The sequence below is a fragment of the Microtus ochrogaster genome, chromosome 7 (genome assembly GCF_000317375.1).
Source record: "Microtus ochrogaster isolate Prairie Vole_2 chromosome 7, MicOch1.0, whole genome shotgun sequence".
NCBI lineage: Eukaryota > Metazoa > Chordata > Mammalia > Rodentia > Cricetidae > Microtus > Microtus ochrogaster.
Window position 1 is genome coordinate 36,672,041 of NC_022014.1, and position 7,682 is coordinate 36,679,722.

At 43.6% G+C, this 7,682-nt stretch overlaps 1 protein-coding gene across 4 annotated transcripts in view; it reads right to left on the bottom strand.

Annotated features, from left to right (window-relative positions):
* Window positions 1–3,263, bottom strand: part of Specc1 (sperm antigen with calponin homology and coiled-coil domains 1) — a 264,567-nt gene extending 261,304 nt beyond the window's left edge. For all 4 annotated transcript variants that reach the window (XM_005349893.2, XM_013347347.1, XM_026780355.1 and 1 more), the window contains exon 1: window positions 3,174–3,263. The gene's annotated coding sequence lies outside the window, so the exon portion shown is untranslated. The remainder of the gene's footprint in view (window positions 1–3,173) is intronic.
* Window positions 3,264–7,682: the final 4,419 nt, after the last annotated feature.

The window sequence follows — 7,682 nt, forward strand, 5'->3', positions numbered from 1 at the left end:
AGAGCTAGTTCCAGGACAGGCTCCAAAACCACAGAGAAACCCTGTCTCAAAAAAAACAAACAAACAAACAAAAAAGGTATCTTTTTGCCTCTTTTTGCCTCCTCTCCCTTCACTGATATGGCAGCCTGGACATCCCCAAATCTCCCAGCTACAAAATCTCTCAAAAATGGTAACACGTACACAAGCCGCACAGGCACACACACACACACACACACACACACACACACACACACACACTCGGAATTAATTTAAATAAAGAAACATGGGGAAACCCAAGTCCAAGAATACACACACAAAATAAAGGTATTCTCAGAGATCATCAACACAGTTTATCATGACTGAACGAGATTTTAAAAAAGTGTACTTAAAGGAAAAGGAAGATAGTCCTAAGAAGACGGTCTGTGACAGAAACGGAATGGAGAATGTGGTGAGTGTGATGAACACGGACTTACAAGACCAGAGCGGCAGCAATGCTGAACCCAAGGGTTCAGGTGAAGAAAACACAGCTCAGGCCACAGGGTGAAACTGGACATCTTAGACCTGCTCAGCACAAGAGCCAAATGATTAAATAAAGGGATCATATTTTCAGCCCAAAAGGACCAGAGCTTGAACACGATAAATTCAAATAAGTAGAAAGAAACATAAAGTTTAATAACAGAAATTAGCAATGTAGGAAGATTAAAAAAAATCAATAGCATTAATCAGTAAATCCAAAACCCAATCCTTTGTAGTGATCAAGAAAAGAAGCATTATACATAAGCCTGACCAATAAAAAGAAAAAAAGGTGGGCATGATCAAAGTGCATGATATACATGTGTGAAAATGTACGAAAGCCATTGTTTTAGACAGTTAACACATACTAGCAAGAGGAAGAACAAGAGACGCCTCAAAGCATTAGTATTAAGAAGAATAATAACATCATATATACATGAGTTTACCTTCTCAAAGTGAATAGGTACCAGATGCTAACATGTATTGATTATCAGTAATGCTAAAGGTTTCCTGAGACAATGAAGGGTAGTAAAATGACTGAAGCAACAGGCCAGCTGTGAAAAATCAATGGTTATGGGTGATATCAGCTTCCTAACGCACCCAGTGGCAGCCCAGGCGGTCTGCAGGCAGTTCATGCCAGACTTCAAGGAACAGATCATTCTTCTGTTCCAAAGAAAATGATAGGAAGTCCCCAGCCGGATCGGTGTGAACAGCACAAACATAATTACACGGCAGGAGGAACGTTCATAGCAATGCCACCTACCTACCCCTAAGGAAAATGCTAGCTTTTCGATCTAGCAAACAAACCAAACATGCATTCAAGGTGGTGTTTTATTGTTGTTGGGGGGATGGTTGTTGGGTTTTTTGTTTGGTTGTTACTATCATTTTTTTGAGACAGGATCTTGCCATGGAGCACAAGCTGGCCTCAAACTTATTCCTCTTGCCTCAGTCTGAAGTGCTGGGATTACAGGCATGAGCTACTATACATAGCTCCAAAGAGTCAGAATTACAGGGTTCTGGTGAGACTATCCAGCAGAATAATAATGCATTAGAGATTTTTTTTAAGAAGGAAATTTTACATGGTCATATCAATACATGCTGTACAAAAGCATGGGGTATGAATCAGGTATGAATAGAAAAACACTTTAATACAATAGAGTACACTTACAGAAAAGTCAGGGGGACACACTTCTCTAAAACCAAAGAAGGCAAAAAAATGTCCTATGGTGCTTCTTAAGAAACGAGAACGTGCCGGGCGATGGTGGCGCACGCCTTTAATCCCAGCACTCGGGAGGCAGAGACAGGCGGATCTCTGTGAGTTCGAGGCCAACCTGGTCTACAGAGCTAGTTCCAGGACAGGCTCCAAAGCCACAGAGAAACCCTGTCTCGAAAAACAAAAAAAAAAAAAAAAAAAAAAAGAAACGAGAACGTTATCCACCTGGCGCATCCACACACCAGCTTTAAAACTAGCACTAAAACCGAAGCAGGCTTGAGAGAGGCCACCGTGCCAGCTCTAAAAATGCTCTTTGGTCAAGTGTGGTGGCTCACTCCTCCCAGCGCTCAGGAAGTGGAAGGAGGGGGCATTTTAAAGTCCAGTCTGGGCCACATTGCAATTCCAGACCAGTCAGAACTTCCTAGGGAGACACTTTCTCAAAAACAAAAACAAAATAACCAAACAAAATAAGCGCTGTGTGAGACCTAGGCCATCCAGAGATAATTAGCGAGACCCAGCATCAAAATAATCAACAAACAAACTTGATGACTTTGAGTTAATCATGCAAAACTATTTCCCTTAGACTAGGGAATTAGAATTGACAACCTCTGCCCCCACCCTCCATCTCCGTCTTAAACGTTGAATAAACAGTGTTTGAAACCGGATAACCAAATCTTATGAAACCAAAAATTGATGAGAAGGGTTCGGTCGTGACTTCACTCAAAAACACTTTATCTCTTGCCTCCAGCCACCGCAGTTACTAATGGATACCCATGTCAACCAGTCCGACATAATTCATCCGATAGAGGGCAAGGAAGAGCACCTTCACGGGATTTTTTTTTTTCAAAGCGTATACTGCTTATTATATAAACTTGCGTGTTGGCTTATGAAGCTCCCACAAAAATCAAACTAATATATCCAGAGTCAAACTTGTTAAAAAAAAATAAATAAGCATATAAAACTAATTTTGTTCCGTGGGTATTAAGAAAAAGAGACCGGCACTGTTGCGCTCGGCCAGGCTGCATACTGCGGGGACACGCACCAGCATCCACACAGTTCCCTGCGCTCCCAGGCGTCCTAGAGACCCGCAGCCCGAGCTCTGGACAATCACCTGAGCAGGTCGCAGCGGCTCTATGGAAGCGCACTCGGGGGCACCAGTGTCCCGCCGGCAGGCACGCACTTGTCCCGGAGGCGGGGGACTCCCCGGGGCCACAGCTGCCCGAGCCACCTGGCCCCCGTGCCAGGATACTGCGCCAAAACGGAAGGGAGGGCCGGCCACCTGCGGTCCCCACCTGCAGCGCAATCCCGGCGCAGCCCGCCACCCGGGTACCCAGGACCGCAGCGCGTCTTCCCAGAGGGGCACCCCGCATCTTCGAGCTAGGACTCCTGCACCCGTGTCTTGCCCGCTAGACCTGAGAGACAAGGCAGCTCAGGAACAGAGGAGCGGGCGGCCCATACCCCAACTCACCCGCTGTGGTTCACTCGCACCGGACTCCCGAGCCACCGCAGCCCAAAGCTGCCGCGGCTATCCGCGCTCACAGATGCTACTGGGAAGGTCCCAGGGAGCCCGCCGGCGCATTCCTGATGGACCCCTCCAGGGGGAGCGCGCGTGCCGGCGCGAGGCTTCCTGGGAGATGTAGTCCAAAAGCCTCGGCGGTCCTCGGTGTGTGTGTGTGTGGGGGGTCTTTCCTGCAGCATCCCATGTGTTCTCACCGGCTCAACCTCCACTGATGGACCCTCGATGATGGAGCATCTCATCGAGGGGGGGCGGCAGGAGAGAGGAGGGAGAGAGAGCAAGAAAGAGAGGAAGAAGGAGGAGGGAGGGGGGAGGGAGAGAGGGAGGGAGAGGGAGAGAGACCCTCTCCACACTTCAGACCATTGTTCTTAAAGCAAGGATTTGAACCAACACCATCAGCGTCTTATGGGAGCTTGATTAAAGAACAAAGTCTTAATCCCACAGTCTGTTAGGTTGTTTTTTAGTTCGCGTCAGTTTTTGTGGAGCTAGGAATGGAAACTAGGGCCTCATACATGCTAGATAGGCGGTCTATCCCTGAGCAACATTCACAGCGCTATTTGGTTTTATTTATTTATTGTATTTCTTTTTTTTTTTAATCTGAGACTGGGATCCAGTAATTTGCTTTTTTAACTCACAAACGTTGACATAGTTTTGAAGTAGACTGAAGTTTGAGAACTTGACTAGGCTTCCCTTGTTCCCTTCAAAGGACTCCATGACTCATTTGGCATTGACTACTCCCCACCACCCTCTCCCTCCCTTCCTCCCCCTCTCTCCTGCAGATACACTGCGGGGACCACTCATGTTCCAGTCCAAACCTCCCCCTCATTTTAGCCCTCCTCCCTCAACATCTCTAGGACGTCTCTGAGACCCTGGAATTGAACAAGATCAAGACCACATAGAGGATTGTCACTTCCCTCAGCCTGCTTCTGTGTCCAGGAGATGAAGACATCTTCTGTATTTATTAACATAAAAGTCACCTAAGACTGTTAAATATGCATGGGCAGATGGCAGGCTTGTGAGTCATACTTGAGGTAGTGAGAACAAAACCCAGCCAAGTCTTTTCGGATGCGGAGGGGAGCAGACGAGAGGTCCTGGGCCTAGGGAATGCTGTTGAAGGAGGGCTTTCTGTGTTGGGTTGGCCTTTGTTGGTGTTTTGCTTTGTTTTTATGATGAGAGCAACTCCAGCATGTTAAAGTGCTTATGAAAAGAATCTCTTTGAAGGACAGTCCAAAAAGTTAACACTGCTTGACTCCCCAGCAGACTGTGCACGGACAAGAAGGAAAAGATGAAGCTAGGTGTGGTGTCACATACCTTTAATCCCCTCACTCTGTGAGTTCAAGGTCATCCTGGTCTACAGAGTGAGTTCCAGGACAGCCAAGCTATTATTACACAGAGGCACCCTGTTGTGGAATAGAATATTTGTTTAACTATGTAGAGATGAGTTACTGTTTTACCTTGCCTACCTAAGCACTTGCTTGTTCTAATAAAAAGCTGAATGGCCAATAGTTACACAAAGGAGGGATAAGCAGGACTTGTGGGCAGAGAGAAAGGGGAGCCAGGCAGACAGGGTCTAGCCAGCTAGACATGGAGGAGGCAGGAAAGCAGGATGGACAGACAGAACGTAGTACACAATCTTCTGGGTTTTGTTTGTTGTTTTTAGCCCTGGACGGCCTGAAACTCACGAGCTCGAAGACCAGACTGTCCTTGAACTCACAGAGCTCAGTTTACCTCTGCTTCCCAAGAGCTAGGAGTAAAGGCAGTGCACCTCCATGCCCAGCACACACAAAGCTTTTTTTGTGAAAATGGAAATAAAATAAACAGGAAGGAGACAGACAGTGAAAAAGCTTAATCTGAGCACTCGCGAGGCAGAGGCAGGTAAATCTCTGTGAGTTCAAGGCCAGCCTGGTCTACAAGAGCTAGTTCCAGGACAGGCTTGAAAGCTACAGAGAAACCCTGTCTTGAAAAAAAAGTTCATAACTTGGAGTCAAACATGGCTTCCTGGAAACCACAGTCTCTCTGGTGGGCTCTGTAGTATACAGAGACTCGGCTACCAGCTACTATAGCCATACCAAAGAGTTCCACAAGAGCCAGGAGTGGAGTAAAACAAAGGTTTATGTATTGGGGGATAAACTCACAGTAAGGTTAGCAATCCGCAGTCTGAGACCACACCTAAAATGGACCAGTGTCTAAAAGGCTATGGCCTGTGGGCTGGAGACAACCACCAGCACCACGCACTAAGCTGAGCCACACGGCAGCTGATACAACAGTTGAAGATTTGTCTCAGGCAATCAGGGAATGCTGCAGTTGCTTAGTAAAGCCAGATCCAGACACAGAAAACCACTAAAAAAGGTATGATATGTTTTAAAATGTGTAGGTTTTTAAAAAATAAAAACAGGTATAAACGGTCATAAAAATAGTTTATAAATAATAAGATAAAGTCTTTAAAGAGAAAATAATATAAGATGATAAGCCATGTAAAGATGGAAAATATACGGAGAGTCTGGATCCTATATGGTGTCTTGCTGATTCTGAATTTTTTGAATACTAATAAACAGAAAACAATAACTGCTGAAAGACATTGAATTGTGGAAGAGACTGCTGAATTAAACTAACCTACATACTTTTAAAATGTCTTAACTTCAAATGAAAGTCAAAACAATGTTGCATTGGAGAAAAGGTTTTGTTTTTGTTTCCACAGAAAACGAAAGGTTTTGAATTCATTCAAGGTTTATAGAGATCAGATTTGATCAGGGAGACCCCCTAAAATTCCTGACTACAGACAAGAAGAAACAAACCTAAAAACTATAAGACAAGTTGTGTTACCTGCTCAAACATAAAACAAAAAAAAATCATCTTCGGCTGGCTTGTGTACAGCACACAGTACACATAGATATGTATGTTACCTGTGAAAGCTTGTGTGTTAACGCAGATATATATATGTATGTTACCTTTGAAAGCTTGTGTGTTTTCAGAGCAAGGGGACCAGACACCAATGAAAATGGGTGGCCAGGGTGATCCAACTCTCAGAGTGCCTCTGCTACAGTTCCTCAGAGTTCTGCATCCAGAACAGTTTCCAGGCTGCTGGTTGAGATGATTGAGCCTCACAAATTACACTAGCCAGGACTTCAGATAATCCTCACACTGTCCCATTGCACAGAAACGGGACAACAATTGTTATGGCTTGCTCTCCTAGGACTTGACCATTATCCCAATTTTCCCAGGGTCTTCTAAAGATGTCAATGCTCCCAAAACAGGAATCAGTCTAGAGAACACAACATTTACATTCCCAAGAGGTGGGGTGAATGGTTTTTGGTCTTTTGGTGGGTTATGGATGTTTGTCATCACTTAGAGTTATTGGCTACAAATTGTGACTGGTCATGGTCAGAGAGAAAGCTAAACAACGGAGATTAGATTCAGAGTTCTCTTTCTGAAGGGAAAAGGGGGATATAGCACAGAAATGATGGGATAAAAGGGTGGATTGTTGAATCCACTTTGGAACAACCACTAGTCTCAAGTATTTTACATTGGTATGGATTTTTCTCTATTAATACAAATTGAAGGTTATTTTTATTATACTGTATATATGTTCCTACTCTTGTTTAAGGTATTGTACCTATACAGCTTATTTAACAATGTAATGTAAATTTCTAGACCTTGAAAGTTATTATTACAAACTATTTTGGATAATTAAGAAATATGGGTTAGTAGTCATCTAACAATCAAATTTGTGGCCACGTTAGGTATGTTTTCAAGGACAAACAAATATATTTTAAATAGACAGGTGGTCTTCATACACTTAAAGGACCTACTACAGAATACTGCATTTTAGATGTTTTAATAACAAAAGACTTTTCGTGACAGACATGTCTTTCCTGGCAACACCAATCTACTTCATAAAAGGATGATGGGCATCAAAGAACCTCCATATGGAGTTTGCTTTCTTTGTGTCAAAAGCTAGCCATTGAGGCAAGAAACTGTCCTTACCTCAACTGCTGACAATATGCTGTCCAAACTGGACAAGAAAGACAAGAAAGAAAGTGACTATCAAACTTTTCCAAGATAGAGTAGGGCAGTCCTTTAAAATTTCCAGGTTCAAAGAAAAGTTTGTTAGATGGATAACCCAACATTACAAAGGAACAATGGGGTGACTGTCCAGGCAGTCAGATGTGTCTGTCATTTCATAGTTTAGGAAGTGGCTTGCTTTTCACTTCCTGTTCACTCACGTAATATTATATCCTTCTGGGTGCTCTGATGAAATTGAACACTAGATATAATTTTCTTAGTTGTGATAGAAGGTACATTAGGTACTCACCAAGGTAGTACTGATAACAGTATTTTTTCTGAACTTGCCAAATGCAAATAGTCTGGACATTTTAAACGTAATTCTTTTTTTAATATTTATTTATTTATTATGTATACAATATTCTGTCTGTGTGTATGTCTGCAGGCAAGAAGAGGGCA